Raw genomic sequence first — 18,143 nt, 5'->3', positions numbered from 1 at the left:
TGTATGTCCTCTTCCTAATATTTTAAAATGTGTCAAAGGTTTTGGAGTTTAGATAATGAAAAAGGAGTCACTTTCTAATGCCTTCTCGATTTCTTCCAGAGAGAGAAATGAAAAAGCTTACGGCACCTGGGATTCCCAGGCGGTCTTCCATCCAAGTACTAACCAGGCCCTACTCTGCTTAGCTTCTGAGATCAGACGAGATCAGGCGGAGCCAGAGAGGTATGGCCGTAAGCAACTGTATGTCCTCTACCTAATCTTTTAAAATGTGTCAAAGGTTTTGTAGTTTTGACAATTAAATGGAGTCACTTTCTAAGGCCTTCTCTGTGTCTTTTACAGATCGAAATGAAAAAGCTTACAGCACATGGGATTCCCAGGCGGTCTTCCATCCAAGTACTAACCAGGCCCTACTCTGCTTAGCTTCTGAGATCAGACGAGATCAGGCGGAGCCAGAGAGGTATGGCCATAAGCAACTGTATGTCCTCTACCTAATCTTTTAAAATGTGTCAAAGGTTTTGGAGTTTTGACAATGAAATGGAGTCACTTTCTAAGTTCTTCTCTGTGTCTTTTACAGATCGAAATGAAAAAGCTTACAGCACCTGGGATTCCCAGGCGGTCTTCCATCCAAGTACTAACCAGGCCCTACACTGCTTAGCTTCTGAGATCAGACCAGATCAGGCGGAGCCAGAGAGGTATGGCCGTAAGCAACTGTATGTCCTCTTCCTAATCTTTTAAAATGTGTCAAAGGTTTTGTAGTTTTGACAATTAAATGGAGTCACTTTCTAAGGCCTTCTCTGTGTCTTTTACAGATAGAATTGAAAAAGCTTACGGCACCTGGGATTCCCAGGCGGTCTTCCATCCAAGTACTAACCAGGCCCTACTCTGCTTAGCTTCTGAGATCAGACGAGATCAGGCGGAGCCAGAGAGGTATGGCCGTAAGCAACTGTATGTCCTCTTCCTAATCTTTTAAAATGTGTCAAAGGTTTTGGAGTTTTGATAATGAAAAAGGAGTCACTTTCTAATGCCTTCTCGATTTCTTCCAGAGAGAGAAATGAAAAAGCTTACGGCACCTGGGATTCCCAGGCGGTCTTCCATCCAAGTACTAACCAGGCCCTACTCTGCTTAGCTTCTGAGATCAGACGAGATCAGGCGGAGCCAGAGAGGTATGGCCGTAAGCAACTGTATGTCCTCTTCCTAATATTTTAAAATGTGTCAAAGGTTTTGGAGTTTTGATAATGAAAAAGGATTCACTTTCTAATGCCTTCTCAATTTCTTCCAGAGAGAGAAATGAAAAAGCTTACGGCACCTGGGATTCCCAGGCGGTCTTCCATCCAAGTACTAACCAGGCCCTACTCTGCTTAGCTTCTGAGATCAGACGAGATCAGGCGGAGCCAGAGAGGTATGGCCGTAAGCAACTGTATGTCCTCTTCCTAATCTTTTAAAATGTGTCAAAGGTTTTGGAGTTTTGATAATGAAAAAGGAGTCACTTTCTAATGCCTTCTCGATTTCTTCCAGAGAGAGAAATGAAAAAGCTTACGGCACCTGGGATTCCCAGGCGGTCTTCCATCCAAGTACTAACCAGGCCCTACTCTGCTTAGCTTCTGAGATCAGACGAGATCAGGCGGAGCCAGAGAGGTATGGCCGTAAGCAACTGTATGTCCTCTTCCTAATCTTTTAAAATGTGTCAAAGGTTTTGGAGTTTTGATAATGAAAAAGGAGTCACTTTCTAATGCCTTCTCGATTTCTTCCAGAGAGAGAAATGAAAAAGCTTACGGCACCTGGGATTCCCAGGCGGTCTTCCATCCAAGTACTAACCAGGCCCTACTCTGCTTAGCTTCTGAGATCAGACGAGATCAGGCGGAGCCAGAGAGGTATGGCCGTAAGCAACTGTATGTCCTCTTCCTAATATTTTAAAATGTGTCAAAGGTTTTGGAGTTTTGATAATGAAAAAGGATTCACTTTCTAATGCCTTCTCAATTTCTTCCAGAGAGAGAAATGAAAAAGCTTACGGCACCTGGGATTCCCAGGCGGTCTTCCATCCAAGTACTAACCAGGCCCTACTCTGCTTAGCTTCTGAGATCAGACGAGATCAGGCGGAGCCAGAGAGGTATGGCCGTAAGCAACTGTATGTCCTCTTCCTAATATTTTAAAATGTGTCAAAGGTTTTGGAGTTTTGATAATGAAAAAGGATTCACTTTCTAATGCCTTCTCAATTTCTTCCAGAGAGAGAAATGAAAAAGCTTACGGCACCTGGGATTCCCAGGCGGTCTTCCATCCAAGTACTAACCAGGCCCTACTCTGCTTAGCTTCTGAGATCAGACGAGATCAGGCGGAGCCAGAGAGGTATGGCCGTAAGCAACTGTATGTCCTCTACCTAATCTTTTAAAATGTGTCAAAGGTTTTGTAGTTTTGACAATTAAATGGAGTCACTTTCTAAGGCCTTCTCTGTGTCTTTTACAGATAGAATTGAAAAAGCTTACGGCACCTGGGATTCCCAGGCGGTCTTCCATCCAAGTACTAACCAGGCCCTACTCTGCTTAGCTTCTGAGATGAGACGAGATCAGGCGGAGCCAGAGAGGTATGGCCGTAAGCAACTGTATGTCCTCTACCTAATCTTTTAAAATGTGTCAAAGGTTTTGGAGTTTTGATAATGAAAAAGGAGTCACTTTCTAATGCCTTCTCGATTTCTTCCAGAGAGAGAAATGAAAAAGCTTACGGCACCTGGGATTCCCAGGCGGTCTTCCATCCAAGTACTAACCAGGCCCTACTCTGCTTAGCTTCTGAGATCAGACGAGATCAGGCGGAGCCAGAGAGGTATGGCCGTAAGCAACTGTATGTCCTCTTCCTAATCTTTTAAAATGTGTCAAAGGTTTTGGAGTTTTGATAATGAAAAAGGAGTCACTTTCTAATGCCTTCTCGATTTCTTCCAGAGAGAGAAATGAAAAAGCTTACGGCACCTGGGATTCCCAGGCGGTCTTCCATCCAAGTACTAACCAGGCCCTACTCTGCTTAGCTTCTGAGATCAGACGAGATCAGGCGGAGCCAGAGAGGTATGGCCGTAAGCAACTGTATGTCCTCTACCTAATCTTTTAAAATGTGTCAAAGGTTTTGTAGTTTTGACAATTAAATGGAGTCACTTTCTAAGGCCTTCTCTGTGTCTTTTACAGATAGAATTGAAAAAGCTTACGGCACCTGGGATTCCCAGGCGGTCTTCCATCCAAGTACTAACCAGGCCCTACTCTGCTTAGCTTCTGAGATCAGACGAGATCAGGCGGAGCCAGAGAGGTATGGCCGTAAGCAACTGTATGTCCTCTTCCTAATATTTTAAAATGTGTCAAAGGTTTTGGAGTTTTGATAATGAAAAAGGATTCACTTTCTAATGCCTTCTCAATTTCTTCCAGAGAGAGAAATGAAAAAGCTTACGGCACCTGGGATTCCCAGGCGGTCTTCCATCCAAGTACTAACCAGGCCCTACTCTGCTTAGCTTCTGAGATCAGACGAGATCAGGCGGAGCCAGAGAGGTATAGCCGTAAGCAACTGTATGTCCTCTTCCTAATCTTTTAAAACTTGTCAAAGGTTTTGTAGTTTTGACAATGAAATGGAGTCACTTTCTAAGGCCTTCTCTGTGTCTTTTACAGATAGAAATGAAAAAGCTTACGGCACCTGGGATTCCCAGGCGGTCTTCCATCCAAGTACTAACCAGGCCCTACTCTGCTTAGCTTCTGAGATCAGACGAGATCAGGCGGAGCCAGAGAGGTATGGCCGTAAGCAACTGTATGTCCTCTTCCTAATCTTTTAAAATGTGTCAAAGGTTTTGGAGTTTTGATAATGAAAAAGGAGTCACTTTCTAATGCCTTCTCGATTTCTTCCAGAGAGAGAAATGAAAAAGCTTACGGCACCTGGGATTCCCAGGCGGTTTTCCATCCAAGTACTAACCAGGCCCTACTCTGCTTAGCTTCTGAGATCAGACGAGATCAGGCGGAGCCAGAGAGGTATGGCCGTAAGCAACTGTATGTCCTCTACCTAATCTTTTAAAATGTGTCAAAGGTTTTGTAGTTTTGACAATGAAATGGAGTCACTTTCTAAGGCCTTCTCTGTGTCTTTTACAGATAGAAATGAAAAAGCTTACGGCACCTGGGATTCCCAGGCGGTCTTCCATCCAAGTACTAACCAGGCCCTACTCTGCTTAGCTTCTGAGATCAGACGAGATCAGGCGGAGCCAGAGAGGTATGGCCGTAAGCAACTGTATGTCCTCTTCCTAATCTTTTAAAATGTGTCAAAGGTTTTGGAGTTTTGATAATGAAAAAGGAGTCACTTTCTAATGCCTTCTCGATTTCTTCCAGAGAGAGAAATGAAAAAGCTTACGGCACCTGGGATTCCCAGGCGGTCTTCCATCCAAGTACTAACCAGGCCCTACTCTGCTTAGCTTCTGAGATCAGACGAGATCAGGCGGAGCCAGAGAGGTATGGCCGTAAGCAACTGTATGTCCTCTACCTAATCTTTTAAAATGTGTCAAAGGTTTTGTAGTTTTGACAATTAAATGGAGTCACTTTCTAAGGCCTTCTCTGTGTCTTTTACAGATAGAATTGAAAAAGCTTACGGCACCTGGGATTCCCAGGCGGTCTTCCATCCAAGTACTAACCAGGCCCTACTCTGCTTAGCTTCTGAGATCAGACGAGATCAGGCGGAGCCAGAGAGGTATGGCCGTAAGCAACTGTATGTCCTCTTCCTAATCTTTTAAAATGTGTCAAAGGTTTTGGAGTTTTGATAATGAAAAAGGAGTCACTTTCTAATGCCTTCTCGATTTCTTCCAGAGAGAGAAATGAAAAAGCTTACGGCACCTGGGATTCCCAGGCGGTCTTCCATCCAAGTACTAACCAGGCCCTACTCTGCTTAGCTTCTGAGATCAGACGAGATCAGGCGGAGCCAGAGAGGTATGGCCGTAAGCAACTGTATGTCCTCTTCCTAATATTTTAAAATGTGTCAAAGGTTTTGGAGTTTTGATAATGAAAAAGGATTCACTTTCTAATGCCTTCTCAATTTCTTCCAGAGAGAGAAATGAAAAAGCTTACGGCACCTGGGATTCCCAGGCGGTCTTCCATCCAAGTACTAACCAGGCCCTACTCTGCTTAGCTTCTGAGATCAGACGAGATCAGGCGGAGCCAGAGAGGTATAGCCGTAAGCAACTGTATGTCCTCTTCCTAATCTTTTAAAACTTGTCAAAGGTTTTGTAGTTTTGACAATGAAATGGAGTCACTTTCTAAGGCCTTCTCTGTGTCTTTTACAGATAGAAATGAAAAAGCTTACGGCACCTGGGATTCCCAGGCGGTCTTCCATCCAAGTACTAACCAGGCCCTACTCTGCTTAGCTTCTGAGATCAGACGAGATCAGGCGGAGCCAGAGAGGTATGGCCGTAAGCAACTGTATGTCCTCTTCCTAATCTTTTAAAATGTGTCAAAGGTTTTGGAGTTTTGATAATGAAAAAGGAGTCACTTTCTAATGCCTTCTCGATTTCTTCCAGAGAGAGAAATGAAAAAGCTTACGGCACCTGGGATTCCCAGGCGGTCTTCCATCCAAGTACTAACCAGGCCCTACTCTGCTTAGCTTCTGAGATCAGACGAGATCAGGCGGAGCCAGAGAGGTATGGCCGTAAGCAACTGTATGTCCTCTTCCTAATATTTTAAAATGTGTCAAAGGTTTTGGAGTTTTGATAATGAAAAAGGATTCACTTTCTAATGCCTTCTCAATTTCTTCCAGAGAGAGAAATGAAAAAGCTTACGGCACCTGGGATTCCCAGGCGGTCTTCCATCCAAGTACTAACCAGGCCCTACTCTGCTTAGCTTCTGAGATCAGACGAGATCAGGCGGAGCCAGAGAGGTATAGCCGTAAGCAACTGTATGTCCTCTTCCTAATCTTTTAAAACTTGTCAAAGGTTTTGTAGTTTTGACAATGAAATGGAGTCACTTTCTAAGGCCTTCTCTGTGTCTTTTACAGATAGAAATGAAAAAGCTTACGGCACCTGGGATTCCCAGGCGGTCTTCCATCCAAGTACTAACCAGGCCCTACTCTGCTTAGCTTCTGAGATCAGACGAGATCAGGCGGAGCCAGAGAGGTATGGCCGTAAGCAACTGTATGTCCTCTTCCTAATCTTTTAAAATGTGTCAAAGGTTTTGGAGTTTTGATAATGAAAAAGGAGTCACTTTCTAATGCCTTCTCGATTTCTTCCAGAGAGAGAAATGAAAAAGCTTACGGCACCTGGGATTCCCAGGCGGTTTTCCATCCAAGTACTAACCAGGCCCTACTCTGCTTAGCTTCTGAGATCAGACGAGATCAGGCGGAGCCAGAGAGGTATGGCCGTAAGCAACTGTATGTCCTCTACCTAATCTTTTAAAATGTGTCAAAGGTTTTGTAGTTTTGACAATGAAATGGAGTCACTTTCTAAGGCCTTCTCTGTGTCTTTTACAGATAGAAATGAAAAAGCTTACGGCACCTGGGATTCCCAGGCGGTCTTCCATCCAAGTACTAACCAGGCCCTACTCTGCTTAGCTTCTGAGATCAGACGAGATCAGGCGGAGCCAGAGAGGTATGGCCGTAAGCAACTGTATGTCCTCTTCCTAATCTTTTAAAATGTGTCAAAGGTTTTGGAGTTTTGATAATGAAAAAGGATTCACTTTCTAATGCCTTCTCGATTTCTTCCAGAGAGAGAAATGAAAAAGCTTACGGCACCTGGGATTCCCAGGCGGTCTTCCATCCAAGTACTAACCAGGCCCTACTCTGCTTAGCTTCTGAGATCAGACGAGATCAGGCGGAGCCAGAGAGGTATGGCCGTAAGCAACTGTATGTCCTCTACCTAATCTTTTAAAATGTGTCAAAGGTTTTGTAGTTTTGACAATGAAATGGAGTCACTTTCTAAGGCCTTCTCTGTGTCTTTTACAGATAGAATTGAAAAAGCTTACGGCACCTGGGATTCCCAGGCGGTCTTCCATCCAAGTACTAACCAGGCCCTACTCTGCTTAGCTTCTGAGATCAGACGAGATCAGGCGGAGCCAGAGAGGTATGGCCGTAAGCAACTGTATGTCCTCTTCCTAATCTTTTAAAATGTGTCAAAGGTTTTGGAGTTTTGATAATGAAAAAGGAGTCACTTTCTAATGCCTTCTCGATTTCTTCCAGAGAGAGAAATGAAAAAGCTTACGGCACGTGGGATTCCCAGGCGGTCTTCCATCCAAGTACTAACCAGGCCCTACTCTGCTTAGCTTCTGAGATCAGACGAGATCAGGCGGAGCCAGAGAGGTATGGCCGTAAGCAACTGTATGTCCTCTTCCTAATATTTTAAAATGTGTCAAAGGTTTTGGAGTTTTGATAATGAAAAAGGATTCACTTTCTAATGCCTTCTCAATTTCTTCCAGAGAGAGAAATGAAAAAGCTTACGGCACCTGGGATTCCCAGGCGGTCTTCCATCCAAGTACTAACCAGGCCCTACTCTGCTTAGCTTCTGAGATCAGACGAGATCAGGCGGAGCCAGAGAGGTATGGCCGTAAGCAACTGTATGTCCTCTACCTAATCTTTTAAAATGTGTCAAAGGTTTTGTAGTTTTGACAATTAAATGGAGTCACTTTCTAAGGCCTTCTCTGTGTCTTTTACAGATAGAATTGAAAAAGCTTACGGCACCTGGGATTCCCAGGCGGTCTTCCATCCAAGTACTAACCAGGCCCTACTCTGCTTAGCTTCTGAGATCAGACGAGATCAGGCGGAGCCAGAGAGGTATGGCCGTAAGCAACTGTATGTCCTCTTCCTAATATTTTAAAATGTGTCAAAGGTTTTGGAGTTTTGATAATGAAAAAGGATTCACTTTCTAATGCCTTCTCAATTTCTTCCAGAGAGAGAAATGAAAAAGCTTACGGCACCTGGGATTCCCAGGCGGTCTTACATCCAAGTACTAACCAGGCCCTACTCTGCTTAGCTTCTGAGATCAGACGGAGCCCGAGAGGTATGGCCGTAAGCAACTGTATGTCCTCTTCCTAATCTTTTAAAATGTGTCAAAGGTTTTGGAGTTTTGATAATGAAAAAGGAGTCACTTTCTAATGCCTTCTCGATTTCTTCCAGAGAGAGAAATGAAAAAGCTTACGGCACCTGGGATTCCCAGGCGGTCTTCCATCCAAGTACTAACCAGGCCCTACTCTGCTTAGCTTCTGAGATCTGGCGGAGCCAGAGAGGTATGGCCGTAAGCAACTGTATGTCCTCTTCCTAATCTTTTAAAATGTGTCAAAGGTTTTGGAGTTTTGATAATGAAAAAGGAGTCACTTTCTAAGGCCTTCTCGATTTCTTCCAGAGAGAGAAATGAAAAAGCTTACGGCACCTGGGATTCCCAGGCGGTCTTCCATCCAAGTACTAACCAGGCCCTACTCTGCTTAGCTTCTGAGATCAGACGAGATCAGGCGGAGCCAGAGAGGTATGGCCGTAAGCAACTGTATGTCCTCTACCTAATCTTTTAATATGTGTCAAAGGTTTTGTAGTTTTGACAATGAAATGGAGTCACTTTCTAAGGCCTTCTCTGTGTCTTTTACAGATAGAAATGAAAAAGCTTACGGCACCTGGGATTCCCAGGCGGTCTTCCATCCAAGTACTAACCAGGCCCTACTCTGCTTAGCTTCTGAGATCAGACGAGATCAGGCGGAGCCAGAGAGGTATGGCCGTAAGCAACTGTATGTCCTCTACCTAATCTTTTAAAATGTGTCAAAGGTTTTGGAGTTTTGACAATGAAATGGAGTCACTTTCTAAGGCCTTCTCTGTGTCTTTTACAGATAGAAATGAAAAAGCTTACAGCACCTGGGATTCCCAGGCGGTCTTCCATCCAAGTACTAACCAGGCCCTACTCTGCTTAGCTTCTGAGATCAGACGAGATCAGGCGGAGCCAGAGAGGTATGGCCGTAAGCAACTGTATGTCCTCTTCCTAATATTTTAAAATGTGTCAAAGGTTTTGGAGTTTTGATAATGAAAAAGGAGTCACTTTCTAATGTCTTCTCGATTTCTTCCAGAGAGAGAAATGAAAAAGCTTACGGCACCTGGGATTCCCAGGCGGTCTTCCATCCAAGTACTAACCAGGCCCTACTCTGCTTAGCTTATGAGATCTGACGAGATCAGGCGGAGCCAGAGAGGTATGGCCGTAAGCAACTGTACGTCCTCTACCTAATCTTTTAAAATGTGTCAAAGGTTTTGTAGTTTTGACAATTAAATGGAGTCACTTTCTAAGGCCTTCTCTGTGTCTTTTACAGATCGAAATGAAAAAGCTTACAGCACCTGGGATTCCCAGGCGGTCTTCCATCCAAGTACTACCCAGGCCCTACTCTGCTTAGCTTCTGAGATCAGACGAGATCAGGCGGAGCCAGAGAGGTATGGCCGTAAGCAACTGTATGTCCTCTTCCTAATCTTTTAAAATGTGTCAAAGGTTTTGGAGTTTTGATAATGAAAAAGGAGTCACTTTCTAATGCCTTCTCGATTTCTTCCAGAGAGAGAAATGAAAAAGCTTACGGCACCTGGGATTCCCAGGCGGTGTTCCATCCAAGTACTAACCAGGCCCTACTCTGCTTAGCTTCTGAGATCAGACGAGATCAGGCGGAGCCAGAGAGGTATGGCCGTAAGCAACTGTATGTCCTCTACCTAATCTTTTAAAATGTGTCAAAGGTTTTGGAGTTTTGACAATGAAATGGAGTCACTTTCTAAGTTCTTCTCTGTGTCTTTTACAGATCGAAATGAAAAAGCTTACAGCACCTGGGATTCCCAGGCGGTCTTCCATCCAAGTACTAACCAGGCCCTACTCTGCTTAGCTTCTGAGATCTGACGAGATCAGGCGGAGCCAGAGAGGTATGGCCGTAAGCAACTGTATGTCCTCTACCTAATCTTTTAAAATGTGTCAAAGGTTTTGGAGTTTTGACAATGAAATGGAGTCACTTTCTAAGTTCTTCTCTGTGTCTTTTACAGATCGAAATGAAAAAGCTTACAGCACCTGGGATTCCCAGGCGGTCTTCCATCCAAGTACTAAGCAGGCCCTACTCTGCTTAGCTTCTGAGATCAGACGAGATCAGGCGGAGCCAGAGAGGTATGGCCGTAAGCAACTGTATGTCCTCTTCCTAATATTTTAAAATGTGTCAAAGGTTTTGGAGTTTAGATAATGAAAAAGGAGTCACTTTCTAATGCCTTCTCGATTTCTTCCAGAGAGAGAAATGAAAAAGCTTACGGCACCTGGGATTCCCAGGCGGTCTTCCATCCAAGTACTAACCAGGCCCTACTCTGCTTAGCTTCTGAGATCAGACGAGATCAGGCGGAGCCAGAGAGGTATGGCCGTAAGCAACTGTATGTCCTCTACCTAATCTTTTAAAATGTGTCAAAGGTTTTGTAGTTTTGACAATGAAATGGAGTCACTTTCTAAGGCCTTCTCTGTGTCTTTTACAGATAGAAATGAAAAAGCTTACGGCACCTGGGATTCCCAGGCGGGCTTCCATCCAAGTACTAACCAGGCCCTACTCTGCTTAGCTTCTGAGATCTGACGAGATCAGGCGGAGCCAGAGAGGTATGGCCGTAAGCAACTGTATGTCCTCTACCTAATCTTTTAAAATGTGTCAAAGGTTTTGTAGTTTTGACAATTAAATGGAGTCACTTTCTAAGGCGTTCTCTGTGTCTTTTACAGATAGAAATGAAAAAGCTTACGGCACCTGGGATTCCCAGGCGGTCTTCCATCCAAGTACTAACCAGGCCCTACTCTGCTTAGCTTCTGAGATCAGACGAGATCAGGCAGAGCCAGAGAGGTATGGCCGTAAGCAACTGTATGTCCTCTACCTAATCTTTTAAAATGTGTCAAAGGTTTTGGAGTTTTGACAATGAAATGGAGTCACTTTCTAAGTTCTTCTCTGTGTCTTTTACAGATCGAAATGAAAAAGCTTACAGCACCTGGGATTCCCAGGCGGTCTTCCATCCAAGTACTAACCAGGCCCTACTCTGCTTAGCTTCTGAGATCTGACGAGATCAGGCGGAGCCAGAGAGGTATGGCCGTAAGCAACTGTATGTCCTCTTCCTAATCTTTTAAAATGTGTCAAAGGTTTTGGAGTTTTGATAATGAAAAAGGAGTCACTTTCTAAGGCCTTCTCGATTTCTTCCAGAGAGAGAAATGAAAAAGCTTACGGCACCTGGGATTCCCAGGCGGTCTTCCATCCAAGTACTAACCAGGCCCTACTCTGCTTAGCTTCTGAGATCAGACGAGATCAGGCGGAGCCAGAGAGGTATGGCCGTAAGCAACTGTATGTCCTCTACCTAATCTTTTAAAATGTGTCAAAGGTTTTGTAGTTTTGACAATGAAATGGAGTCACTTTCTAAGGCCTTCTCTGTGTCTTTTACAGATCGAAATGAAAAAGCTTACAGCACATGGGATTCCCAGGCGGTCTTCCATCCAAGTACTAACCAGGCCCTACTCTGCTTAGCTTCTGAGATCTGACGAGATCAGGCGGAGCCAGAGAGGTATGGCCGTAAGCAACTGTATGTCCTCTTCCTAATCTTTTAAAATGTGTCAAAGGTTTTGTAGTTTTGACAATGAAATGGAGTCACTTTCTAAGGCCTTCTCTGTGTCTTTTACAGATAGAAATGAAAAAGCTTACGGCACCTGGGATTCCCAGGCGGGCTTCCATCCAAGTACTAACCAGGCCCTACTCTGCTTAGCTTCTGAGATCTGACGAGATCAGGCAGAGCCAGAGAGGTATGGCCGTAAGCAACTGTATGTCCTCTTCCTAATATTTTAAAATGTGTCAAAGGTTTTGGAGTTTAGATAATGAAAAAGGAGTCACTTTCTAATGCCTTCTCGATTTCTTCCAGAGAGAGAAATGAAAAAGCTTACGGCACCTGGGATTCCCAGGCGGTCTTCCATCCAAGTACTAACCAGGCCCTACTCTGCTTAGCTTCTGAGATCAGACGAGATCAGGCGGAGCCAGAGAGGTATGGCCGTAAGCAACTGTATGTCCTCTTCCTAATCTTTTAAAATGTGTCAAAGGTTTTGTAGTTTTGACAATTAAATGGAGTCACTTTCTAAGGCCTTCTCTGTGTCTTTTACAGATCGAAATGAAAAAGCTTACAGCACCTGGGATTCCCAGGCGGTCTTCCATCCAAGTACTAACCAGGCCCTACTCTGCTTAGCTTCTGAGATCAGACGAGATCAGGCGGAGCCAGAGAGGTATGGCCGTAAGCAACTGTATGTCCTCTACCTAATCTTTTAAAATGTGTCAAAGGTTTTGGAGTTTTGACAATGAAATGGAGTCACTTTCTAAGGCCTTCTCGATTTCTTCCAGAGAGAGAAATGAAAAAGCTTACGGCACCTGGGATTCCCAGGCGGTCTTCCATCCAAGTACTAACCAGGCCCTACTGTGCTTAGCTTCTGAGATCAGACAAGATCAGGCGGAGCCAGAGAGGTATGGCCGTAAGCAACTGTATGTCCTCTACCTAATCTTTTAAAATGTGTCAAAGGTTTTGGAGTTTTGACAATGAAATGGAGTCACTTTCTAAGTTCTTCTCTGTGTCTTTTACAGATCGAAATGAAAAAGCTTACAGCACCTGGGATTCCCAGGCGGTCTTCCATCCAAGTACTAACCAGGCCCTACTCTGCTTAGCTTCTGAGATCTGGCGGAGCCAGAGAGGTATGGCCGTAAGCAACTGTATGTCCTCTTCCTAATCTTTTAAAATGTGTCAAAGGTTTTGGAGTTTTGATAATGAAAAAGGAGTCACTTTCTAAGGCCTTCTCGATTTCTTCCAGAGAGAGAAATGAAAAAGCTTACGGCACCTGGGATTCCCAGGCGGTCTTCCATCCAAGTACTAACCAGGCCCTACTCTGCTTAGCTTCTGAGATCAGACGAGATCAGGCGGAGCCAGAGAGGTATGGCCGTAAGCAACTGTATGTCCTCTACCTAATCTTTTAATATGTGTCAAAGGTTTTGTAGTTTTGACAATGAAATGGAGTCACTTTCTAAGGCCTTCTCTGTGTCTTTTACAGATAGAAATGAAAAAGCTTACGGCACCTGGGATTCCCAGGCGGTCTTCCATCCAAGTACTAACCAGGCCCTACTCTGCTTAGCTTCTGAGATCAGACGAGATCAGGCGGAGCCAGAGAGGTATGGCCGTAAGCAACTGTATGTCCTCTACCTAATCTTTTAAAATGTGTCAAAGGTTTTGGAGTTTTGACAATGAAATGGAGTCACTTTCTAAGGCCTTCTCTGTGTCTTTTACAGATAGAAATGAAAAAGCTTACAGCACCTGGGATTCCCAGGCGGTCTTCCATCCAAGTACTAACCAGGCCCTACTCTGCTTAGCTTCTGAGATCAGACGAGATCAGGCGGAGCCAGAGAGGTATGGCCGTAAGCAACTGTATGTCCTCTTCCTAATATTTTAAAATGTGTCAAAGGTTTTGGAGTTTTGATAATGAAAAAGGAGTCACTTTCTAATGTCTTCTCGATTTCTTCCAGAGAGAGAAATGAAAAAGCTTACGGCACCTGGGATTCCCAGGCGGTCTTCCATCCAAGTACTAACCAGGCCCTACTCTGCTTAGCTTATGAGATCTGACGAGATCAGGCGGAGCCAGAGAGGTATGGCCGTAAGCAACTGTACGTCCTCTACCTAATCTTTTAAAATGTGTCAAAGGTTTTGTAGTTTTGACAATTAAATGGAGTCACTTTCTAAGGCCTTCTCTGTGTCTTTTACAGATCGAAATGAAAAAGCTTACAGCACCTGGGATTCCCAGGCGGTCTTCCATCCAAGTACTACCCAGGCCCTACTCTGCTTAGCTTCTGAGATCAGACGAGATCAGGCGGAGCCAGAGAGGTATGGCCGTAAGCAACTGTATGTCCTCTTCCTAATCTTTTAAAATGTGTCAAAGGTTTTGGAGTTTTGATAATGAAAAAGGAGTCACTTTCTAATGCCTTCTCGATTTCTTCCAGAGAGAGAAATGAAAAAGCTTACGGCACCTGGGATTCCCAGGCGGTGTTCCATCCAAGTACTAACCAGGCCCTACTCTGCTTAGCTTCTGAGATCAGACGAGATCAGGCGGAGCCAGAGAGGTATGGCCGTAAGCAACTGTATGTCCTCTACCTAATCTTTTAAAATGTGTCAAAGGTTTTGGAGTTTTGACAATGAAATGGAGTCACTTTCTAAGTTCTTCTCTGTGTCTTTTACAGATCGAAATGAAAAAGCTTACAGCACCTGGGATTCCCAGGCGGTCTTCCATCCAAGTACTAACCAGGCCCTACTCTGCTTAGCTTCTGAGATCTGACGAGATCAGGCGGAGCCAGAGAGGTATGGCCGTAAGCAACTGTATGTCCTCTACCTAATCTTTTAAAATGTGTCAAAGGTTTTGGAGTTTTGACAATGAAATGGAGTCACTTTCTAAGTTCTTCTCTGTGTCTTTTACAGATCGAAATGAAAAAGCTTACAGCACCTGGGATTCCCAGGCGGTCTTCCATCCAAGTACTAAGCAGGCCCTACTCTGCTTAGCTTCTGAGATCAGACGAGATCAGGCGGAGCCAGAGAGGTATGGCCGTAAGCAACTGTATGTCCTCTTCCTAATATTTTAAAATGTGTCAAAGGTTTTGGAGTTTAGATAATGAAAAAGGAGTCACTTTCTAATGCCTTCTCGATTTCTTCCAGAGAGAGAAATGAAAAAGCTTACGGCACCTGGGATTCCCAGGCGGTCTTCCATCCAAGTACTAACCAGGCCCTACTCTGCTTAGCTTCTGAGATCAGACGAGATCAGGCGGAGCCAGAGAGGTATGGCCGTAAGCAACTGTATGTCCTCTACCTAATCTTTTAAAATGTGTCAAAGGTTTTGTAGTTTTGACAATGAAATGGAGTCACTTTCTAAGGCCTTCTCTGTGTCTTTTACAGATAGAAATGAAAAAGCTTACGGCACCTGGGATTCCCAGGCGGGCTTCCATCCAAGTACTAACCAGGCCCTACTCTGCTTAGCTTCTGAGATCTGACGAGATCAGGCGGAGCCAGAGAGGTATGGCCGTAAGCAACTGTATGTCCTCTACCTAATCTTTTAAAATGTGTCAAAGGTTTTGTAGTTTTGACAATTAAATGGAGTCACTTTCTAAGGCGTTCTCTGTGTCTTTTACAGATAGAAATGAAAAAGCTTACGGCACCTGGGATTCCCAGGCGGTCTTCCATCCAAGTACTAACCAGGCCCTACTCTGCTTAGCTTCTGAGATCAGACGAGATCAGGCAGAGCCAGAGAGGTATGGCCGTAAGCAACTGTATGTCCTCTACCTAATCTTTTAAAATGTGTCAAAGGTTTTGGAGTTTTGACAATGAAATGGAGTCACTTTCTAAGTTCTTCTCTGTGTCTTTTACAGATCGAAATGAAAAAGCTTACAGCACCTGGGATTCCCAGGCGGTCTTCCATCCAAGTACTAACCAGGCCCTACTCTGCTTAGCTTCTGAGATCTGACGAGATCAGGCGGAGCCAGAGAGGTATGGCCGTAAGCAACTGTATGTCCTCTTCCTAATCTTTTAAAATGTGTCAAAGGTTTTGGAGTTTTGATAATGAAAAAGGAGTCACTTTCTAAGGCCTTCTCGATTTCTTCCAGAGAGAGAAATGAAAAAGCTTACGGCACCTGGGATTCCCAGGCGGTCTTCCATCCAAGTACTAACCAGGCCCTACTCTGCTTAGCTTCTGAGATCAGACGAGATCAGGCGGAGCCAGAGAGGTATGGCCGTAAGCAACTGTATGTCCTCTACCTAATCTTTTAAAATGTGTCAAAGGTTTTGTAGTTTTGACAATGAAATGGAGTCACTTTCTAAGGCCTTCTCTGTGTCTTTTACAGATCGAAATGAAAAAGCTTACAGCACATGGGATTCCCAGGCGGTCTTCCATCCAAGTACTAACCAGGCCCTACTCTGCTTAGCTTCTGAGATCTGACGAGATCAGGCGGAGCCAGAGAGGTATGGCCGTAAGCAACTGTATGTCCTCTTCCTAATCTTTTAAAATGTGTCAAAGGTTTTGTAGTTTTGACAATGAAATGGAGTCACTTTCTAAGGCCTTCTCTGTGTCTTTTACAGATAGAAATGAAAAAGCTTACGGCACCTGGGATTCCCAGGCGGGCTTCCATCCAAGTACTAACCAGGCCCTACTCTGCTTAGCTTCTGAGATCTGACGAGATCAGGCAGAGCCAGAGAGGTATGGCCGTAAGCAACTGTATGTCCTCTTCCTAATATTTTAAAATGTGTCAAAGGTTTTGGAGTTTAGATAATGAAAAAGGAGTCACTTTCTAATGCCTTCTCGATTTCTTCCAGAGAGAGAAATGAAAAAGCTTACGGCACCTGGGATTCCCAGGCGGTCTTCCATCCAAGTACTAACCAGGCCCTACTCTGCTTAGCTTCTGAGATCAGACGAGATCAGGCGGAGCCAGAGAGGTATGGCCGTAAGCAACTGTATGTCCTCTACCTAATCTTTTAAAATGTGTCAAAGGTTTTGTAGTTTTGACAATTAAATGGAGTCACTTTCTAAGGCCTTCTCTGTGTCTTTTACAGATCGAAATGAAAAAGCTTACAGCACCTGGGATTCCCAGGCGGTCTTCCATCCAAGTACTAACCAGGCCCTACTCTGCTTAGCTTCTGAGATCAGGCGAGATCAGGCGGAGCCAGAGAGGTATGGCCGTAAGCAACTGTATGTCCTCTTCCTAATCTTTTAAAATGTGTCAAAGGTTTTGGAGTTTTGATAATGAAAAAGGAGTCACTTTCTAATGCCTTCTCGATTTCTTCCAGAGAGAGAAATGAAAAAGCTTACGGCACCTGGGATTCCCAGGCGGTCTTCCATCCAAGTACTAACCAGGCCCTACTCTGCTTAGCTTCTGAGATCAGACGAGATCAGGCGGAGCCAGAGAGGTATGGCCGTAAGCAACTGTATGTCCTCTTCCTAATCTTTTAAAATGTGTCAAAGGTTTTGGAGTTTTGATAATGAAAAAGGAGTCACTTTCTAATGCCTTCTCGATTTCTTCCAGAGAGAGAAATGAAAAAGCTTACGGCACCTGGGATTCCCAGGCGGTCTTCCATCCAAGTACTAACCAGGCCCTACTCTGCTTAGCTTCTGAGATCAGACGAGATCAGGCGGAGCCAGAGAGGTATGGCCGTAAGCAACTGTATGTCCTCTTCCTAATCTTTTAAAATGTGTCAAAGGTTTTGGAGTTTTGATAATGAAAAAGGAGTCACTTTCTAATGCCTTCTCGATTTCTTCCAGAGAGAGAAATGAAAAAGCTTACGGCACCTGGGATTCCCAGGCGGTCATCCATCCAAGTACTAACCAGGCCCTACTCTGCTTAGCTTCTGAGATCAGACGAGATCAGGCGGAGCCAGAGAGGTATGGCCGTAAGCAACTGTATGTCCTCTTCCTAATCTTTTAAAACTTGTCAAAGGTTTTGTAGTTTTGACAATGAAATGGAGTCACTTTCTAAGGCCTTCTCTCTGTCTTTTACAGATAGAAATGAAAAAGCTTACGGCACCTGGGATTCCCAGGCGGTCTTCCATCCAAGTACTAACCAGGCCCTACTCTGCTTAGCTTCTGAGATCAGACGAGATCAGGCAGAGCCAGAGAGGTATGGCCGTAAGCAACTGTATGTCCTCTTCCTAATCTTTTAAAATGTGTCAAAGGTTTTGGAGTTTTGATAATGAAAAAGGAGTCACTTTCTAATGCCTTCTCGATTTCTTCCAGAGAGAGAAATGAAAAAGCTTACGGCACCTGGGATTCCCAGGCGGTCTTCCATCCAAGTACTAACCAGGCCCTACTCTGCTTAGCTTCTAAGATCAGACGAGATCAGGCGGAGCCAGAGAGGTATGGCCGTAAGCAACTGTATGTCCTCTTCCTAATCTTTTAAAATGTGTCAAAGGTTTTGGAGTTTTGATAATGACAAAGGAGTCACTTTCTAATGCCTTCTCGATTTCTTCCAGAGAGAGAAATGAAAAAGCTTACGGCACCTGGGATTCCCAGGCGGTCTTCCATCCAAGTACTAACCAGGCCCTACTCTGCTTAGCTTCTGAGATCAGACGAGATCAGGCGGAGCCAGAGAGGTATGGCCGTAAGCAACTGTATGTCCTCTTCCTAATCTTTTAAAATGTGTCAAAGG

The 18,143-nt window shown here is 44.5% G+C and overlaps 74 non-coding genes and 3 pseudogenes across 74 annotated transcripts; all 77 read right to left on the bottom strand.

The window, feature by feature from the left end:
- Positions 1 to 114: 114 nt before the first annotated feature.
- Positions 115 to 233, bottom strand: LOC144404758 (5S ribosomal RNA). The gene has a single exon (XR_013466700.1). It is a non-coding gene; the product is annotated as a 5S ribosomal RNA (ribosomal RNA).
- A 116-nt stretch (positions 234 to 349) lies between these two features.
- On the bottom strand, positions 350 to 468 carry LOC144399427 (5S ribosomal RNA). Its single transcript, XR_013461572.1, has one exon. It is a non-coding gene; the product is annotated as a 5S ribosomal RNA (ribosomal RNA).
- A 116-nt stretch (positions 469 to 584) lies between these two features.
- LOC144399546 (5S ribosomal RNA) lies at positions 585 to 703 on the bottom strand. Its single transcript, XR_013461692.1, has one exon. It is a non-coding gene; the product is annotated as a 5S ribosomal RNA (ribosomal RNA).
- Positions 704 to 819: 116 nt separating this feature from the next.
- On the bottom strand, positions 820 to 938 carry LOC144404756 (5S ribosomal RNA). The gene has a single exon (XR_013466698.1). It is a non-coding gene; the product is annotated as a 5S ribosomal RNA (ribosomal RNA).
- A 117-nt stretch (positions 939 to 1,055) lies between these two features.
- On the bottom strand, positions 1,056 to 1,174 carry LOC144404755 (5S ribosomal RNA). Its single transcript, XR_013466697.1, has one exon. It is a non-coding gene; the product is annotated as a 5S ribosomal RNA (ribosomal RNA).
- A 117-nt stretch (positions 1,175 to 1,291) lies between these two features.
- Positions 1,292 to 1,410, bottom strand: LOC144404754 (5S ribosomal RNA). The gene has a single exon (XR_013466696.1). It is a non-coding gene; the product is annotated as a 5S ribosomal RNA (ribosomal RNA).
- Positions 1,411 to 1,527: 117 nt separating this feature from the next.
- LOC144404753 (5S ribosomal RNA) lies at positions 1,528 to 1,646 on the bottom strand. The gene has a single exon (XR_013466695.1). It is a non-coding gene; the product is annotated as a 5S ribosomal RNA (ribosomal RNA).
- Positions 1,647 to 1,763: 117 nt separating this feature from the next.
- On the bottom strand, positions 1,764 to 1,882 carry LOC144404752 (5S ribosomal RNA). Its single transcript, XR_013466694.1, has one exon. It is a non-coding gene; the product is annotated as a 5S ribosomal RNA (ribosomal RNA).
- Positions 1,883 to 1,999: 117 nt separating this feature from the next.
- On the bottom strand, positions 2,000 to 2,118 carry LOC144404751 (5S ribosomal RNA). Its single transcript, XR_013466693.1, has one exon. It is a non-coding gene; the product is annotated as a 5S ribosomal RNA (ribosomal RNA).
- Positions 2,119 to 2,235: 117 nt separating this feature from the next.
- On the bottom strand, positions 2,236 to 2,354 carry LOC144404750 (5S ribosomal RNA). The gene has a single exon (XR_013466692.1). It is a non-coding gene; the product is annotated as a 5S ribosomal RNA (ribosomal RNA).
- A 116-nt stretch (positions 2,355 to 2,470) lies between these two features.
- LOC144399627 (5S ribosomal RNA) lies at positions 2,471 to 2,589 on the bottom strand. The gene has a single exon (XR_013461773.1). It is a non-coding gene; the product is annotated as a 5S ribosomal RNA (ribosomal RNA).
- A 117-nt stretch (positions 2,590 to 2,706) lies between these two features.
- Positions 2,707 to 2,825, bottom strand: LOC144404749 (5S ribosomal RNA). The gene has a single exon (XR_013466691.1). It is a non-coding gene; the product is annotated as a 5S ribosomal RNA (ribosomal RNA).
- Positions 2,826 to 2,942: 117 nt separating this feature from the next.
- Positions 2,943 to 3,061, bottom strand: LOC144404748 (5S ribosomal RNA). The gene has a single exon (XR_013466690.1). It is a non-coding gene; the product is annotated as a 5S ribosomal RNA (ribosomal RNA).
- A 116-nt stretch (positions 3,062 to 3,177) lies between these two features.
- Positions 3,178 to 3,296, bottom strand: LOC144404747 (5S ribosomal RNA). Its single transcript, XR_013466689.1, has one exon. It is a non-coding gene; the product is annotated as a 5S ribosomal RNA (ribosomal RNA).
- Positions 3,297 to 3,413: 117 nt separating this feature from the next.
- LOC144397068 (5S ribosomal RNA) lies at positions 3,414 to 3,532 on the bottom strand. The gene has a single exon (XR_013459213.1). It is a non-coding gene; the product is annotated as a 5S ribosomal RNA (ribosomal RNA).
- Positions 3,533 to 3,648: 116 nt separating this feature from the next.
- Positions 3,649 to 3,767, bottom strand: LOC144404745 (5S ribosomal RNA). Its single transcript, XR_013466687.1, has one exon. It is a non-coding gene; the product is annotated as a 5S ribosomal RNA (ribosomal RNA).
- A 117-nt stretch (positions 3,768 to 3,884) lies between these two features.
- Positions 3,885 to 4,003, bottom strand: LOC144397103 (5S ribosomal RNA). The gene has a single exon (XR_013459248.1). It is a non-coding gene; the product is annotated as a 5S ribosomal RNA (ribosomal RNA).
- A 116-nt stretch (positions 4,004 to 4,119) lies between these two features.
- Positions 4,120 to 4,238, bottom strand: LOC144404744 (5S ribosomal RNA). Its single transcript, XR_013466686.1, has one exon. It is a non-coding gene; the product is annotated as a 5S ribosomal RNA (ribosomal RNA).
- Positions 4,239 to 4,355: 117 nt separating this feature from the next.
- LOC144404743 (5S ribosomal RNA) lies at positions 4,356 to 4,474 on the bottom strand. Its single transcript, XR_013466685.1, has one exon. It is a non-coding gene; the product is annotated as a 5S ribosomal RNA (ribosomal RNA).
- Positions 4,475 to 4,590: 116 nt separating this feature from the next.
- On the bottom strand, positions 4,591 to 4,709 carry LOC144404742 (5S ribosomal RNA). Its single transcript, XR_013466684.1, has one exon. It is a non-coding gene; the product is annotated as a 5S ribosomal RNA (ribosomal RNA).
- A 117-nt stretch (positions 4,710 to 4,826) lies between these two features.
- Positions 4,827 to 4,945, bottom strand: LOC144404741 (5S ribosomal RNA). Its single transcript, XR_013466683.1, has one exon. It is a non-coding gene; the product is annotated as a 5S ribosomal RNA (ribosomal RNA).
- Positions 4,946 to 5,062: 117 nt separating this feature from the next.
- LOC144397066 (5S ribosomal RNA) lies at positions 5,063 to 5,181 on the bottom strand. Its single transcript, XR_013459211.1, has one exon. It is a non-coding gene; the product is annotated as a 5S ribosomal RNA (ribosomal RNA).
- Positions 5,182 to 5,297: 116 nt separating this feature from the next.
- On the bottom strand, positions 5,298 to 5,416 carry LOC144404740 (5S ribosomal RNA). Its single transcript, XR_013466682.1, has one exon. It is a non-coding gene; the product is annotated as a 5S ribosomal RNA (ribosomal RNA).
- A 117-nt stretch (positions 5,417 to 5,533) lies between these two features.
- On the bottom strand, positions 5,534 to 5,652 carry LOC144404739 (5S ribosomal RNA). The gene has a single exon (XR_013466681.1). It is a non-coding gene; the product is annotated as a 5S ribosomal RNA (ribosomal RNA).
- A 117-nt stretch (positions 5,653 to 5,769) lies between these two features.
- Positions 5,770 to 5,888, bottom strand: LOC144397065 (5S ribosomal RNA). Its single transcript, XR_013459210.1, has one exon. It is a non-coding gene; the product is annotated as a 5S ribosomal RNA (ribosomal RNA).
- A 116-nt stretch (positions 5,889 to 6,004) lies between these two features.
- Positions 6,005 to 6,123, bottom strand: LOC144404738 (5S ribosomal RNA). The gene has a single exon (XR_013466680.1). It is a non-coding gene; the product is annotated as a 5S ribosomal RNA (ribosomal RNA).
- A 117-nt stretch (positions 6,124 to 6,240) lies between these two features.
- LOC144397102 (5S ribosomal RNA) lies at positions 6,241 to 6,359 on the bottom strand. Its single transcript, XR_013459247.1, has one exon. It is a non-coding gene; the product is annotated as a 5S ribosomal RNA (ribosomal RNA).
- A 116-nt stretch (positions 6,360 to 6,475) lies between these two features.
- LOC144404737 (5S ribosomal RNA) lies at positions 6,476 to 6,594 on the bottom strand. The gene has a single exon (XR_013466679.1). It is a non-coding gene; the product is annotated as a 5S ribosomal RNA (ribosomal RNA).
- Positions 6,595 to 6,711: 117 nt separating this feature from the next.
- Positions 6,712 to 6,830, bottom strand: LOC144404736 (5S ribosomal RNA). Its single transcript, XR_013466678.1, has one exon. It is a non-coding gene; the product is annotated as a 5S ribosomal RNA (ribosomal RNA).
- Positions 6,831 to 6,946: 116 nt separating this feature from the next.
- LOC144404734 (5S ribosomal RNA) lies at positions 6,947 to 7,065 on the bottom strand. The gene has a single exon (XR_013466676.1). It is a non-coding gene; the product is annotated as a 5S ribosomal RNA (ribosomal RNA).
- A 117-nt stretch (positions 7,066 to 7,182) lies between these two features.
- LOC144399080 (5S ribosomal RNA) lies at positions 7,183 to 7,301 on the bottom strand. The gene has a single exon (XR_013461225.1). It is a non-coding gene; the product is annotated as a 5S ribosomal RNA (ribosomal RNA).
- Positions 7,302 to 7,418: 117 nt separating this feature from the next.
- Positions 7,419 to 7,537, bottom strand: LOC144404733 (5S ribosomal RNA). Its single transcript, XR_013466675.1, has one exon. It is a non-coding gene; the product is annotated as a 5S ribosomal RNA (ribosomal RNA).
- A 116-nt stretch (positions 7,538 to 7,653) lies between these two features.
- LOC144404732 (5S ribosomal RNA) lies at positions 7,654 to 7,772 on the bottom strand. Its single transcript, XR_013466674.1, has one exon. It is a non-coding gene; the product is annotated as a 5S ribosomal RNA (ribosomal RNA).
- A 117-nt stretch (positions 7,773 to 7,889) lies between these two features.
- On the bottom strand, positions 7,890 to 7,998 carry LOC144400010 (5S ribosomal RNA; annotated as a pseudogene).
- A 117-nt stretch (positions 7,999 to 8,115) lies between these two features.
- Positions 8,116 to 8,224, bottom strand: LOC144399875 (5S ribosomal RNA; annotated as a pseudogene).
- A 117-nt stretch (positions 8,225 to 8,341) lies between these two features.
- On the bottom strand, positions 8,342 to 8,460 carry LOC144404731 (5S ribosomal RNA). Its single transcript, XR_013466673.1, has one exon. It is a non-coding gene; the product is annotated as a 5S ribosomal RNA (ribosomal RNA).
- Positions 8,461 to 8,576: 116 nt separating this feature from the next.
- Positions 8,577 to 8,695, bottom strand: LOC144404730 (5S ribosomal RNA). Its single transcript, XR_013466672.1, has one exon. It is a non-coding gene; the product is annotated as a 5S ribosomal RNA (ribosomal RNA).
- Positions 8,696 to 8,811: 116 nt separating this feature from the next.
- Positions 8,812 to 8,930, bottom strand: LOC144396861 (5S ribosomal RNA). The gene has a single exon (XR_013459007.1). It is a non-coding gene; the product is annotated as a 5S ribosomal RNA (ribosomal RNA).
- A 117-nt stretch (positions 8,931 to 9,047) lies between these two features.
- On the bottom strand, positions 9,048 to 9,166 carry LOC144398738 (5S ribosomal RNA). Its single transcript, XR_013460885.1, has one exon. It is a non-coding gene; the product is annotated as a 5S ribosomal RNA (ribosomal RNA).
- Positions 9,167 to 9,282: 116 nt separating this feature from the next.
- Positions 9,283 to 9,401, bottom strand: LOC144400851 (5S ribosomal RNA). Its single transcript, XR_013462786.1, has one exon. It is a non-coding gene; the product is annotated as a 5S ribosomal RNA (ribosomal RNA).
- Positions 9,402 to 9,518: 117 nt separating this feature from the next.
- On the bottom strand, positions 9,519 to 9,637 carry LOC144397784 (5S ribosomal RNA). Its single transcript, XR_013459931.1, has one exon. It is a non-coding gene; the product is annotated as a 5S ribosomal RNA (ribosomal RNA).
- Positions 9,638 to 9,753: 116 nt separating this feature from the next.
- LOC144390313 (5S ribosomal RNA) lies at positions 9,754 to 9,872 on the bottom strand. Its single transcript, XR_013454345.1, has one exon. It is a non-coding gene; the product is annotated as a 5S ribosomal RNA (ribosomal RNA).
- A 116-nt stretch (positions 9,873 to 9,988) lies between these two features.
- LOC144398782 (5S ribosomal RNA) lies at positions 9,989 to 10,107 on the bottom strand. The gene has a single exon (XR_013460929.1). It is a non-coding gene; the product is annotated as a 5S ribosomal RNA (ribosomal RNA).
- A 117-nt stretch (positions 10,108 to 10,224) lies between these two features.
- LOC144404729 (5S ribosomal RNA) lies at positions 10,225 to 10,343 on the bottom strand. Its single transcript, XR_013466671.1, has one exon. It is a non-coding gene; the product is annotated as a 5S ribosomal RNA (ribosomal RNA).
- A 116-nt stretch (positions 10,344 to 10,459) lies between these two features.
- LOC144397726 (5S ribosomal RNA) lies at positions 10,460 to 10,578 on the bottom strand. Its single transcript, XR_013459873.1, has one exon. It is a non-coding gene; the product is annotated as a 5S ribosomal RNA (ribosomal RNA).
- A 116-nt stretch (positions 10,579 to 10,694) lies between these two features.
- Positions 10,695 to 10,813, bottom strand: LOC144397453 (5S ribosomal RNA). Its single transcript, XR_013459599.1, has one exon. It is a non-coding gene; the product is annotated as a 5S ribosomal RNA (ribosomal RNA).
- Positions 10,814 to 10,929: 116 nt separating this feature from the next.
- On the bottom strand, positions 10,930 to 11,048 carry LOC144390311 (5S ribosomal RNA). The gene has a single exon (XR_013454343.1). It is a non-coding gene; the product is annotated as a 5S ribosomal RNA (ribosomal RNA).
- Positions 11,049 to 11,165: 117 nt separating this feature from the next.
- On the bottom strand, positions 11,166 to 11,284 carry LOC144404728 (5S ribosomal RNA). Its single transcript, XR_013466670.1, has one exon. It is a non-coding gene; the product is annotated as a 5S ribosomal RNA (ribosomal RNA).
- Positions 11,285 to 11,400: 116 nt separating this feature from the next.
- On the bottom strand, positions 11,401 to 11,519 carry LOC144399029 (5S ribosomal RNA). The gene has a single exon (XR_013461174.1). It is a non-coding gene; the product is annotated as a 5S ribosomal RNA (ribosomal RNA).
- Positions 11,520 to 11,635: 116 nt separating this feature from the next.
- On the bottom strand, positions 11,636 to 11,754 carry LOC144398835 (5S ribosomal RNA). The gene has a single exon (XR_013460982.1). It is a non-coding gene; the product is annotated as a 5S ribosomal RNA (ribosomal RNA).
- Positions 11,755 to 11,871: 117 nt separating this feature from the next.
- On the bottom strand, positions 11,872 to 11,990 carry LOC144404727 (5S ribosomal RNA). The gene has a single exon (XR_013466669.1). It is a non-coding gene; the product is annotated as a 5S ribosomal RNA (ribosomal RNA).
- Positions 11,991 to 12,106: 116 nt separating this feature from the next.
- Positions 12,107 to 12,225, bottom strand: LOC144396860 (5S ribosomal RNA). Its single transcript, XR_013459006.1, has one exon. It is a non-coding gene; the product is annotated as a 5S ribosomal RNA (ribosomal RNA).
- Positions 12,226 to 12,341: 116 nt separating this feature from the next.
- Positions 12,342 to 12,460, bottom strand: LOC144399577 (5S ribosomal RNA). Its single transcript, XR_013461723.1, has one exon. It is a non-coding gene; the product is annotated as a 5S ribosomal RNA (ribosomal RNA).
- Positions 12,461 to 12,576: 116 nt separating this feature from the next.
- Positions 12,577 to 12,685, bottom strand: LOC144399968 (5S ribosomal RNA; annotated as a pseudogene).
- A 117-nt stretch (positions 12,686 to 12,802) lies between these two features.
- On the bottom strand, positions 12,803 to 12,921 carry LOC144404726 (5S ribosomal RNA). The gene has a single exon (XR_013466668.1). It is a non-coding gene; the product is annotated as a 5S ribosomal RNA (ribosomal RNA).
- A 116-nt stretch (positions 12,922 to 13,037) lies between these two features.
- Positions 13,038 to 13,156, bottom strand: LOC144404725 (5S ribosomal RNA). The gene has a single exon (XR_013466667.1). It is a non-coding gene; the product is annotated as a 5S ribosomal RNA (ribosomal RNA).
- Positions 13,157 to 13,272: 116 nt separating this feature from the next.
- On the bottom strand, positions 13,273 to 13,391 carry LOC144396859 (5S ribosomal RNA). Its single transcript, XR_013459005.1, has one exon. It is a non-coding gene; the product is annotated as a 5S ribosomal RNA (ribosomal RNA).
- Positions 13,392 to 13,508: 117 nt separating this feature from the next.
- On the bottom strand, positions 13,509 to 13,627 carry LOC144398737 (5S ribosomal RNA). Its single transcript, XR_013460884.1, has one exon. It is a non-coding gene; the product is annotated as a 5S ribosomal RNA (ribosomal RNA).
- Positions 13,628 to 13,743: 116 nt separating this feature from the next.
- Positions 13,744 to 13,862, bottom strand: LOC144400850 (5S ribosomal RNA). The gene has a single exon (XR_013462785.1). It is a non-coding gene; the product is annotated as a 5S ribosomal RNA (ribosomal RNA).
- A 117-nt stretch (positions 13,863 to 13,979) lies between these two features.
- LOC144397783 (5S ribosomal RNA) lies at positions 13,980 to 14,098 on the bottom strand. The gene has a single exon (XR_013459930.1). It is a non-coding gene; the product is annotated as a 5S ribosomal RNA (ribosomal RNA).
- A 116-nt stretch (positions 14,099 to 14,214) lies between these two features.
- LOC144390309 (5S ribosomal RNA) lies at positions 14,215 to 14,333 on the bottom strand. The gene has a single exon (XR_013454342.1). It is a non-coding gene; the product is annotated as a 5S ribosomal RNA (ribosomal RNA).
- Positions 14,334 to 14,449: 116 nt separating this feature from the next.
- Positions 14,450 to 14,568, bottom strand: LOC144398781 (5S ribosomal RNA). Its single transcript, XR_013460928.1, has one exon. It is a non-coding gene; the product is annotated as a 5S ribosomal RNA (ribosomal RNA).
- A 117-nt stretch (positions 14,569 to 14,685) lies between these two features.
- Positions 14,686 to 14,804, bottom strand: LOC144404723 (5S ribosomal RNA). Its single transcript, XR_013466665.1, has one exon. It is a non-coding gene; the product is annotated as a 5S ribosomal RNA (ribosomal RNA).
- A 116-nt stretch (positions 14,805 to 14,920) lies between these two features.
- Positions 14,921 to 15,039, bottom strand: LOC144397725 (5S ribosomal RNA). Its single transcript, XR_013459872.1, has one exon. It is a non-coding gene; the product is annotated as a 5S ribosomal RNA (ribosomal RNA).
- A 116-nt stretch (positions 15,040 to 15,155) lies between these two features.
- On the bottom strand, positions 15,156 to 15,274 carry LOC144397452 (5S ribosomal RNA). Its single transcript, XR_013459598.1, has one exon. It is a non-coding gene; the product is annotated as a 5S ribosomal RNA (ribosomal RNA).
- A 116-nt stretch (positions 15,275 to 15,390) lies between these two features.
- LOC144390304 (5S ribosomal RNA) lies at positions 15,391 to 15,509 on the bottom strand. The gene has a single exon (XR_013454339.1). It is a non-coding gene; the product is annotated as a 5S ribosomal RNA (ribosomal RNA).
- A 117-nt stretch (positions 15,510 to 15,626) lies between these two features.
- Positions 15,627 to 15,745, bottom strand: LOC144404722 (5S ribosomal RNA). The gene has a single exon (XR_013466664.1). It is a non-coding gene; the product is annotated as a 5S ribosomal RNA (ribosomal RNA).
- Positions 15,746 to 15,861: 116 nt separating this feature from the next.
- Positions 15,862 to 15,980, bottom strand: LOC144399028 (5S ribosomal RNA). The gene has a single exon (XR_013461173.1). It is a non-coding gene; the product is annotated as a 5S ribosomal RNA (ribosomal RNA).
- Positions 15,981 to 16,096: 116 nt separating this feature from the next.
- LOC144398833 (5S ribosomal RNA) lies at positions 16,097 to 16,215 on the bottom strand. Its single transcript, XR_013460980.1, has one exon. It is a non-coding gene; the product is annotated as a 5S ribosomal RNA (ribosomal RNA).
- A 117-nt stretch (positions 16,216 to 16,332) lies between these two features.
- On the bottom strand, positions 16,333 to 16,451 carry LOC144404721 (5S ribosomal RNA). Its single transcript, XR_013466663.1, has one exon. It is a non-coding gene; the product is annotated as a 5S ribosomal RNA (ribosomal RNA).
- A 116-nt stretch (positions 16,452 to 16,567) lies between these two features.
- On the bottom strand, positions 16,568 to 16,686 carry LOC144398741 (5S ribosomal RNA). The gene has a single exon (XR_013460888.1). It is a non-coding gene; the product is annotated as a 5S ribosomal RNA (ribosomal RNA).
- Positions 16,687 to 16,803: 117 nt separating this feature from the next.
- LOC144404720 (5S ribosomal RNA) lies at positions 16,804 to 16,922 on the bottom strand. The gene has a single exon (XR_013466662.1). It is a non-coding gene; the product is annotated as a 5S ribosomal RNA (ribosomal RNA).
- Positions 16,923 to 17,039: 117 nt separating this feature from the next.
- LOC144404719 (5S ribosomal RNA) lies at positions 17,040 to 17,158 on the bottom strand. Its single transcript, XR_013466661.1, has one exon. It is a non-coding gene; the product is annotated as a 5S ribosomal RNA (ribosomal RNA).
- A 117-nt stretch (positions 17,159 to 17,275) lies between these two features.
- On the bottom strand, positions 17,276 to 17,394 carry LOC144395603 (5S ribosomal RNA). The gene has a single exon (XR_013457738.1). It is a non-coding gene; the product is annotated as a 5S ribosomal RNA (ribosomal RNA).
- Positions 17,395 to 17,510: 116 nt separating this feature from the next.
- On the bottom strand, positions 17,511 to 17,629 carry LOC144397451 (5S ribosomal RNA). The gene has a single exon (XR_013459597.1). It is a non-coding gene; the product is annotated as a 5S ribosomal RNA (ribosomal RNA).
- A 117-nt stretch (positions 17,630 to 17,746) lies between these two features.
- On the bottom strand, positions 17,747 to 17,865 carry LOC144398338 (5S ribosomal RNA). The gene has a single exon (XR_013460485.1). It is a non-coding gene; the product is annotated as a 5S ribosomal RNA (ribosomal RNA).
- A 117-nt stretch (positions 17,866 to 17,982) lies between these two features.
- LOC144404718 (5S ribosomal RNA) lies at positions 17,983 to 18,101 on the bottom strand. Its single transcript, XR_013466660.1, has one exon. It is a non-coding gene; the product is annotated as a 5S ribosomal RNA (ribosomal RNA).
- Positions 18,102 to 18,143: the final 42 nt, after the last annotated feature.

Source organism: Gasterosteus aculeatus, chromosome 2 (assembly GCF_964276395.1).
Source record: "Gasterosteus aculeatus chromosome 2, fGasAcu3.hap1.1, whole genome shotgun sequence".
In the NCBI taxonomy this organism is placed as follows: Eukaryota; Metazoa; Chordata; class Actinopteri; order Perciformes; family Gasterosteidae; genus Gasterosteus; species Gasterosteus aculeatus.
Note: the sequence above shows the minus strand (reverse complement) of the source record. Positions and strands in the feature narration are given on the sequence as shown.